Source organism: Daphnia pulicaria, unplaced genomic scaffold (genome assembly GCF_021234035.1).
Source record: "Daphnia pulicaria isolate SC F1-1A unplaced genomic scaffold, SC_F0-13Bv2 h1tg000179l, whole genome shotgun sequence".
NCBI lineage: Eukaryota > Metazoa > Arthropoda > Branchiopoda > Diplostraca > Daphniidae > Daphnia > Daphnia pulicaria.
Window position 1 is genome coordinate 12,501 of NW_025804865.1, and position 10,364 is coordinate 22,864.

Genomic DNA, 10,364 nt, shown 5'->3' on the forward strand with positions numbered 1-10,364 from the left:
ACCACCAAGATCTGCACCGACGGCGGCTCCGGGCAGGCTCACGCCCACAACCCTTCTACGCTCACCGTCGCGACCCCCCCTACTCGTCGGGGCCTCAGCGCCGTCGCTCTCTTCGAGCTGACACGGACGTTATTCGCTCTGCCGACCGACGGCCCGGTATAGGCACGACGCTATAGCGCCTCCCATTTTAAGGGCTAGTTGCTTCGGCAGGTGAGTTGTTACACACTCCTGAGCGGATTCCGACCTCCATGGCCACCGTCCTGCTGTCTTTAGCAACCAACTCCTTTTCGTGGGATCCGAAATGTGCGTCGTTTAGGCGCCTTAACCGGGCGTTTGGTTCATCCCACAGCGCCAGTTCTGCTTACCAAAAATGGCCCACTGGGCGCTCAGATTCAAATCAATTGCCGCGGCCTCAATCAAGGAAAAAGGCCGGGCTTCTCACCCATTGAAAGTTTGAGAATAGGTTGAGGTCGTTTCGACCCCAAGGCCTCTAATCATTCGCTTTACCGGATGAAACTCCGTTTGTTCTCTTTGCGAGCACCAGCTATCCTGAGGGAAACTTCGGGGGGAACCAGCTACTAGATGGTTCGATTAGTCTTTCGCCCCTATACCCAACTCCGACGATCGATTTGCACGTCAGAATCGCTGCGGACCTCCACCAGGGTTTCCCCTGGCTTCGTCCTGGCCAGGCATAGGTCACCATCTTTCGGGTCCCAACGTGTGCGCTCTGGGTTCGTCCGGCCGACTCGACCAAACCCTTTTAAGGGGGAAAGATCTCGCGAGCATTCGGACGCCCTGGGGTTGCGCCCGCTCTGTTCGAGACGGGATCACCCCTCGCGGATGCACCCTCATCGGGGCCGCTTCACTTTCATTGCGCCTCGCGAGTTTAGTTTGATAATTTCTCGACGACTTGCGCACATGTTAGACTCCTTGGTCCGTGTTTCAAGACGGGTCGGGTGGGACCCGACTTCTACTCTCCGCTCTGGGCCTCCACAGGTTGAGCACCGCAACTTTTTCTCTTTTACAAAAAAAAGCTACGACACCTCCCGGGAGGAGACAGGTCACGACCGGGCAGTACTGTTGGGAAACGCCGCGCTCGTCATCGCGGCACCCGCGAAGGTAACCACGAAACTCGCTAACGGACGCCCCGTGTAACAGACACCCAGTCGGTCGCGGAGTCCTACTAGGCCCCCCACTTGCGGACCTTGGCGTGGCTATTGCGATCGCAGAACGACTTATGCAAGAGAGCCGCCAATTCAGGCAGTCTCCATGCAGCGTTAAGGGCATACAACCAAGTGCCGGGAGCGGGGACTTGTTCGACCTTCGAGGGCCCACCCGTTTAACCCCCTGAACGGTTTCACGCACTCTTGAACTCTCTCTTCAAAGTTCTTTTCAACTTTCCCTCGCGGTACTTGTTCGCTATCGGTCTCGTGGCGATATTTAGCCTTAGAAGGAGTTTACCTCCCGCTTAGGGCTGCACGCTCAAGCAACCCGACTCTTGGGAAGGGATCCGATGCACGGTCTCGGCTCGTCTTATCTACGGGCCTGACACCCTCTGTGGGTTGCTCGCCCCGTTCATGGAGACTTGGACGATAGATACCGGACAGACGCGCACGATCCTCCCGAACACCACATTCCTCGGCACCCGCTCAACCGGGCGCGAGGTTCGGTGCTGGGCTCATCCCTGTTCGCTCGCCGCTACTAAGGGAATCCTTGTTAGTTTCTTTTCCTCCGCTTACTGATATGCTTAAGTTCAGCGGGTAGTCTCATCTAAACTGAGGTCAGAATGAATTGTTTGTTTTCAAAAGGAGACAACACTTTATCTAGCTCGGCAGACTTTGGCGTTTTAAAGCCGGGAAAGATTGAATAATTGCCGGTTCAAATTTTTTTTTTTCGAAATAAAGCGAGTCTCTCGTTATTCGCAAAAATTAATTTACGAAAAGTGACAGGGCGTCCTGCGGCTTTTTGTATTGAAACAACGCGTCGTGCGCGAACCAAGCTTGCATAACGAGCGGTTAGAGTGAGTGATAATTCGCGGTGGTCGACACTTCGACACGCCCGGCGCACACACACAACTAAACTCGCGTTGAAGCGGTATATCGCGCACACGCAGCCGACACCTTGTTCGAGAAGATGTGTTTATTTCTAAAATTTTTTTTTGAGTTGGCTCAAAAATTTCCCATCTGTTTTGCCATCGAAAAAGGTTTCTTTTGAATAGAGAGGAAAAAAACAAAACAGGGCGAACCTTCTTTTATTTTTCCCCCTTTTTTGTATTTGAGGCATCGCGGACACTTAAGTCGCGCGGCACCCAGACGTTAGAGATTCGGGAGCTTTTATGCGGTCAGGCCGGGTGAAAAATAAATCTCGCCGCGACCCAACATGCAAAACCAAGACTGAAAAAATCTCTGTTCGTTCATCATTCGACCGACCCTCAGTCAGATGTGGCCCGAGCGAGAAGCTGGGCCGCCATTTACGTTCAAGATTTCGATGCTCCATGTGTTCTGCAGTTCGCATGGATTAGCGCACTTTGCTGCGCTCTTCATCGATCCACGAGCCTAGTGATCCACCGTTCAGGGTCGTATATAAAACGACATATTCGTTTTCTTCTCTCTTTTTCTCCAACCCGCCCAAGCAAATGAATGCGAGGGCGGAGAAAGAAAGCCAGAAAGAAAATGTTCCGATAAACACTCGTACTAGAATTTGGGTTTAGTGTGTTATTGTGATTTTGAATTCTTCCTACTTCATCGAGAGGGCGAAGGGCAAGCTTAAAAAACATTCGGTTTTCAACGGCATAGTGTCGGGCTTTGGAGTGTTAGTCTATACGACGCACACGCACGCAACCACGAGTATCTACGCCCGAAAAGAACGTCCAGAGTAAAGTCTCACACTTTCGTCCCCCACCGAGAATCAAAAAATCCCGAAGACGAAGAGAGAAACAAAAAAAAACAATTTCGATTGGGCGTATCCGCTTTAAACCACCGCGCATCAGAGCGCCTGATACCCGTTCAAAATCTTGATGTTTTTTTTTTTTCCGACTCTCCATCCACCGAGTTTTTATTTTTCAAAGTGTTTGATTTAGGGACTAAGACTTTATAAAATCTCCTTTATTGTTCCTTCGGTACTCGCGGCCCAGGCGGGCTATCGTATTCTTCACTCTACTAACGTCAACACTGTGAGCGCCGCTAAAGGTCGAATGAATCTATAGAGACATTCACCATCGAAGCAGGAAGAATTTGCTCACGGCCATAGACCAAATCGAAAGACTTTGTGTTTTTTTTTGAGCCGAGAGGAAAGAAAAATCAATTTGAAAAGGCGAATCCGCTTTAAACCACCGCGCATCAGAGCGCCTGATACCCGTTCAAAATAAATGATTTTCTTCCGTCAACCCACACATAGTTCATACGATGTCTTACGCCGAAAGACTTTTGATGGGGTTTTTTTGTTTTGCAACTTTTAGTTGTTTCGTGCTCAACCAAAGCCATATGCGCAAAACATTTGTCTTGTTCGTTTATGATCCTTCCGCAGGTTCACCTACGGAAACCTTGTTACGACTTTTACTTCCTCTAAAGGATCAAGTTCGACCATCTTTCAGTCTCGCCGTTGGTAGGCACCGCACGGGCAGAGATTGCTCCCCACTCGACGGCACCCCGACAAGCCCGTCCGAAGGCCTCACTAAATCATTCAATCGGTAGTAGCGACGGGCGGTGTGTACAAAGGGCAGGGACGTAATCGACGCGGGCTAGTGACCCGCGCCTACTAGGGATTCCTGGTTCATGGGGATCATTGCAGTCCCCAATCCCAACCACGAAGGAGGTTCAGCGGTTACCCGGTCCTTTCGGACAGGGAGAGTGAAACACGCTGATTCCTTCAGTGTAGCGCGCGTGCGGCCCAGGACATCTAAGGGCATCACAGACCTGTTATTGCTCACTGTCACGCGGCTGGACGCCGCTTGTCCCTCTAAGAAGACTGCGTGACGGACGCGAGAGCAGAAGGTATCGCCGGGGATGACGACGACCGAATAACAATAGAGCCAGCCCCCGCGAGACATTCCCGACAAAGCCCCGCCATACCTCATCCGCCAGGCAACCAACCCGTGAAGGCCGTACACCCGACGAACAGAGCACAACGAAACCAAGCCGAGAGATTGCCTCACTAAAGGAACCAGTCCCACCGAGACCCGAATCGCCGCCACCTGATCCCGACGCCTCCGTACTCCCTTCGGTTTCAATTGATAAAACCCGTCACCTATTTAGCAGGCTAGAGTCTCGTTCGTTATCGGAATTAACCAGACAAATCGCTCCACCAACTAAGAACGGCCATGCACCACCACCCACCGAATCAAGAAAGAGCTCTCAATCTGTCAATCCTTCCAGTGTCCGGGCCTGGTGAGGTTTCCCGTGTTGAGTCAAATTAAGCCGCAGGCTCCACTCCTGGTGGTGCCCTTCCGTCAATTCCTTTAAGTTTCAGCTTTGCAACCATACTTCCCCCGGAACCCAAAGACTTTGGTTTCCCGGAAGCTGCCCGTCGAGTCATTGGAGTAACTCCGACGGATTGCTGGTTGGCATCGTTTATGGTTAGAACTAGGGCGGTATCTGATCGCCTTCGAACCTCTAACTTTCGTTCTTGATCAAGGAAAACATTCTTGGCAAATGCCTTCGCTGTTGTTCGTCTTGCGGCGGTCCAAGAATTTCACCTCTGTCGCCGCAGTACGAATGCCCCCGTCCGTCTCTATTGACCATTACCTCGGGTCCAAAAGTAAAAGACCAGCAAAATCGGACCGAGGTCCTATTCCATCATTCCATGCTGCGATATTCAGGCGTTGGGATACACCTGCTTTGAGCACTCTAATTTGTTCAAAGTAAACGTTGCCGGCCGCCCGAGACACCCGGTGAAGGGCACCCCGAACGATTGACTGGGTGGAGCGAATCGAGTCAACTACGACCAAAATTTAAAAAAGAACCCGAAAGAACTTTCCAACTCTGGCCGCAGATACAACAACGACGCACCGACCACCACTCCGGCGATGTTGTCCGACCGTGAAGAGAGTCGGGCTTTGACACCCGGGCTCCCAGAGCGTGAAACGCAACACCCTTGATTCAGAGCGGCGCCGCCCGGCCGAAGACAGACATCCGACTACGAGCTTTTTAACCGCAACAACTTTAATATACGCTATTGGAGCTGGAGTTACCGCGGCTGCTGGCACCAGACTTGCCCTCCAATGGTTCCTCGTTAAAGGATTTAAAGTGTACTCATTCCAATCACGGGGCCTCGGAAGAGTCCCGTATCGTTATTTTTCGTCACTACCTCCCCGTGCCGGGAGTGGGTAATTTGCGCGCCTGCTGCCTTCCTTGGATGTGGTAGCCGTTTCTCAGGCTCCCTCTCCGGAATCGAACCCCGATTCCCCGTTACCCGTTGCAACCATGGTAGGCGCGTAACCTACCATCGACAGTTGATAAGGCAGACATTTGAAAGATACGTCGCCGGCGCGAAGGCCGTGCGATCGGCGTGAAGTTATCCAGAGTCACCAAAATTGGTACGGTGCGCGAGCCCGAAAGCCCGGCCCCGACTGGTTTTGATCTAATAAAAGCACCTCTTCTGCGAGCCCGAAAGCCCGCAGTCGAGGCTCGAGTGCATGTATTAGCTCTAGAATTACCACAGTTATCCAAGTAGGATGGAGTGGATCTAAGGAACCATAACTGATTTATTGAGCCATTCGCGGTTTCGCCGTCTAGCGGCTTGTACTTAGACATGCATGGCTTAATCTTTGAGACAAGCATATGCTACTGGCAGGATCAACCAGGTATTTCGTGTATGTTTGTTTGATATGCATCCGGCGAGTTGCGGGTTTTTATTTCGCCCACGCATCACCAAACACACACCAAATCAACACGTTTTTCGTTTTTTTTCTTTTTCTTCGGAAACTAAAATTTTTGATCGCAACGCCTGGCGTGTCACAGCGAGTCCCAGTGAAGAGAAACACCGATCCGATCCGTTTGTTGGATTTTTTTCATTTCAATTTCCAAAGTCAAAGACCATTCAACGGTCTATGAGCCCAAAGTGAATCGGATTCATTCGACCGGTCTTGATATATTCATCAACTTTTTTTCCCGTATTACGGTTTTCGACGGTCATATGTGGCGTGCTGTATGCTCATAAGTCAAGCCTGCTTTACTAAGCTGACAAGCATACATCTTTTAAATTTTTGTGGGCTCAGAGTTTTATTTTTATTTTTCCACCGCCGAGGCACACTCTCGCATCACCCCGCACGACACACACACACACACACACCTCACCGCTCAACGGTCACACGAGGCAGAATTTTCCGCAAAGACTTTCGAAGAGAAAGAGAAAACTCGGAACAACCGCGGTCAGAGGCCAGCATAGAGGCATCGTATAGAAAGTCATGGGCGGAAAAAAACAAATCATTTCAAGTCGAGACAAGCAACCAGACTACCCCTATAAAAGTGCGCAATTCTTTAAGAGTTCACCGAAGAATGACCGAGATCAAGTATGCACGAAACGAACATATTCCAAGGGCAGCTGAATAAGCGATTCTGCGCCGAAGCGCGAGAAAAGCAAGCGGTACACCGATGGGGATCGTTTTTTTTATCGTGTTAGATTCGTTGTTGTCAAGCAAGGATTCTCAAAATGTTTTTTGCATTGCACCCAAGTTTCGTACTGATTACTTGTCGCAGACCGGTGACTGTCAAAAAAAAATTTTTTACGTTTTTTCTTGAGAGGTCACTGCCTACACACAACTCCGGGCGGGCCGTACACTCACAGCCGTTTGAATTCTCCCTTCGTGTGTCATGGCCATAACTGAGCGTACATCTTACCGGGCGCCGAGTTGATCTGGCTTGTTCGATGAACGTTCGGGATACGTACAATCGATATAGCTCCAACCGTAACTCGTTTGTAATTACGCCGGCCATACTCAGCGGGCGCTCAGCTCAGCTCTCGATATCTTCCGTCGAAGGGAAGTTCGTAGTAAAAGAGAGTCAGAGTCGACGCCACATTTTGCGGTCCTCGCATCTCATCCGATTTTTGAATTTTATAGATTTGCCATCACTTCCACCCAATTCTCTCGTATATTTCAATCTCTTGACTTTGTCCGACCGGGCCGTCTTCGCCCCCCTTCAACTCCGTCCATCTCCACTTCTGTGTTCCACACAACGAGCTTCCGTCAAACGGCAAAATGTGAAATATGCGCACGCCGCACGAAATAATTTGAAAGCGTTCTGTTTGGTGGCTTTTTTATTTTTTATCTCTCGGCTCACACACACACACACACATTTCCGCCTGAACGGTAATTTTTTTTTGATACGGTGTCAAAAAGTGAAAAGACGCGCACCATTTTCTTTTCTCTTCCGTATCGTCGCTGACGGTAAACGCTGATGGTTATGATGCCGTAAGTTTGGAAGAAAGAATCTTTCCCGTCTTGTCTTGTTACGGTAAAATAACAAAGAACAAGCGTCCGATTTCTCTCACAGACGGCCACAGACAAACCACACGTGCCGAAGAAACGAAACGTCCGAAACCAAAAAAATGTTTGACGCGCGCACCTCTTCTGAACTTTTCGACCAAGAGTCGTTGGATCGAGTGACGAGCTTCTCAGCTGTCGCACCAATCGGTGAAGCGGGCGTTTGAATTCCCGTCCACATCGCGGTTCGGATATATTTTTACATATACCGACCATCGGAAATTTCGAAAACGGTTTTACCGAAGGAATGATATTTCACACACCGACAGCTCATCGAGTTCGTCTCCGTTCAACGGTTTTTTTTTTTTAAGACTTTTTGATCGCATGGGGCTAAACTGGTTAGAGCAAAGCCGCGATCCAAGCAGTGAAAAAAAAACAAAGACAGTGCAAGCGCGATCGAACGGAATCGAAACTAAAATCATGTGAAGTGGCGGGCGGAAAGGAGCTCAGCTACGGTGGAAATGAAACTACAACTAACGCCGAACCGGACAACTTCCCATTCTGCGTCTTCGTTTCATTTCCCAAAGCTCCCCGTCGATACCAAAGTTTTTGCGTCGAAGCTACTAAAGAAATTTCGCGCTTTCCTTTTCGCCTCTTTCGCCTTCCCTTCGATATCTATCCAACCACCGGCTTCGACTTTATTTCTTTCACCCGTCTATTCGCCCGATAGTCGACGGTCGGCCATTCTTTGGTATCGGCCAGGCGGACTAACAAGAAGTAAGACTCGTTTGAAAAATTTGGACCGGGCTTTACAATCGCTGCTTGTCGTAATGTCGCAAATTTGAAAAAAATTTTCAATTCGAGAAACCAAACTATTCGACACTTCGAAAATTTTTGGGACTCTGAAAATTTTTCCGAGTTTAGGAATCGAGACCTCTTCTATACTAAGGAAAACCACTAATGTTCCGCCGCATAATGTCTCCGTTTTCCGGCTCATTTTTAGCGATTGGACGGGGACATTGCCCCATCCAACCGCCAGCCGACTTTCAGGAACCGTCGTTTTCAAAGTTGGGACTTAGAAAATTTTCGACGAGTGGGAATTTTTTACGGTCGCAAGTCATCACGACACGCCCGACCAACCCATTTGAGAGCCGCCACGCCTCGACGGTGTGACGGCTTTTTTTCGAATCGACGGGTCTCGCTCACTCCTCTCTCGCGCCGACCAGAGGCCGGGCGAGAGAGTCGTTGCCAAACACCGTCGTCGGAAATGGGAGAATTTGAGTGGGAATTTTTTACGGTCGCGAGTCATCACGACACGCCCGACCAACCCACTTGAGAGCCGCCACGCCTCGACGGTGTGACGGCTTCTCTTTTCGAATCGACGGGTCTCGCTCACTCCTCTCTCGCGCCGACCAGTGGCCGGGCGAGAGAGTCGTTGCCAAACACCGTCGTCGGAAATCGAGAAATTTTCATTTCCATTTCCATTTTTTTTCATCGGCCTTTATACGTCCAAGTCCCGCCAACCACGTCACTACCACGTCGTCGGGACTTAGAAAAATTTTTCAATTTTTCGGACTTAGAAAATTTTTCAACTTTCTTTTTTTCGACAACCTCTTCCCTATATAGGAAAGTAGTGGATGTTCCGGGCAGTAACTGTACGAAAAAGTCGATTTCCGAATTTTTGCCGGACTTTCACCTGAGCTCAGGCCGGGCCGCCCGCTCAACTGCCGCCCGGTCACCACCAAAAACCGGTCTTGGAAATTTTCGGACTTAGAAAATTTTTCAACTTTTTTCTTTCTCGACAACCTCTTCCCTATATAGGAAAGTAGTGGATGTTCCGGGCAGTAACTGTACGAAAAAGTTGATTTCCGAAATTTTGCCGGGCTTTCACCAGAGCTCAGGCGGGGCTTACCATCACACCCGCCGACCGGTCACCACCAAAAACCGGTCTTGGAAATTTTAGGACTTAGAAATTTTTTCCAACTTTTTTCTTTCGCTCTTTCTCGCCATTTTTAGCCGTCTTTGCTCGTCCCAGTGCCGCCTATAGCTTCACTATCCGTCGTCGGGACTTAGAAAAATTTTTCAATTTTTCGGACTTAGAAAATTTTTTCAATTTTCATTTTCGACAACCTCTTCCCTATATAGGAAAGTAGTGGATGTTCCGGGCAGTAACTGTACGAAAAAGTTGATTTCCGAAATTTTGCCGGACATTCACCTGAGCTCAGGCCGGGCCGCCCGCTCAACTACCGACCGGTCTCCACCAAAAACCGGTCTTGGAAATTTTAGGACTTAGAAATTTTTTCCAACTTTTTTTCTTTCGCTCTTTCTCTCTTTTTCAGCCGCCTTTGCTCGTCCCAGTGCCGCCTATAGCTTCACTATCCATCGTCGGGACTTAGAAAAATTTTTCAATTTTTCGGACTTAGAAAATTTTTTCAATTTTCATTTTCGACAACCTCTTCCCTATATAGGAAAGTAGTGGATGTTCCGGGCAGTAACTGTACGAAAAAGTTGATTTCCGAAATTTTGCCGGACATTCACCTGAGCTCAGGCCGGGCCGCCCGCTCAACTACCGACCGGTCTCCACCAAAAACCGGTCTTGGAAATTTTAGGACTTAGAAATTTTTTCCAACTTTTTTTCTTTCGCTCTTTCTCTCTTTTTCAGCCGCCTTTGCTCGTCCCAGTGCCGCCTATAGCTTCACTATCCATCGTCGGGACTTAGAAAAATTTTTCAATTTTTCGGACTTAGAAAATTTTTCAATTTTCATTTTCGACAACCTCTTCCCTATATAGGAAAGTGGTGGATGTTCCGGGCAGTAACTGTACGAAAAAGCTCATTTCCGAGAGGGTCGCCGGACTTTCACCAGAGCCCGGGCCGGGCCGCCCGCTCAACTGCCGACCGGTCTCCACCAAAAACCGGTCTTGGAATTTTTCGGACTTAGAAATT

The 10,364-nt window shown here is 49.3% G+C and overlaps 3 non-coding genes across 3 annotated transcripts in view; all 3 read right to left on the reverse strand.

Moving 5' to 3' along the window:
• LOC124319547 overlaps positions 1–1,784 on the reverse strand; it is a 4,577-nt gene extending 2,793 nt beyond the window's left edge. The window contains exon 1 of the ribosomal RNA XR_006913247.1: positions 1–1,784. This exon is cut by the window's left edge and continues 2,793 nt beyond it. This is a non-coding gene — a ribosomal RNA (large subunit ribosomal RNA).
• A 641-nt stretch (positions 1,785–2,425) lies between these two features.
• On the reverse strand, positions 2,426–2,578 carry LOC124319543. The gene has a single exon (XR_006913244.1). It is a non-coding gene; the product is annotated as a 5.8S ribosomal RNA (ribosomal RNA).
• Positions 2,579–3,508: 930 nt separating this feature from the next.
• Positions 3,509–5,803, reverse strand: LOC124319544. Its single transcript, XR_006913245.1, has one exon. It is a non-coding gene; the product is annotated as a small subunit ribosomal RNA (ribosomal RNA).
• Positions 5,804–10,364: the final 4,561 nt, after the last annotated feature.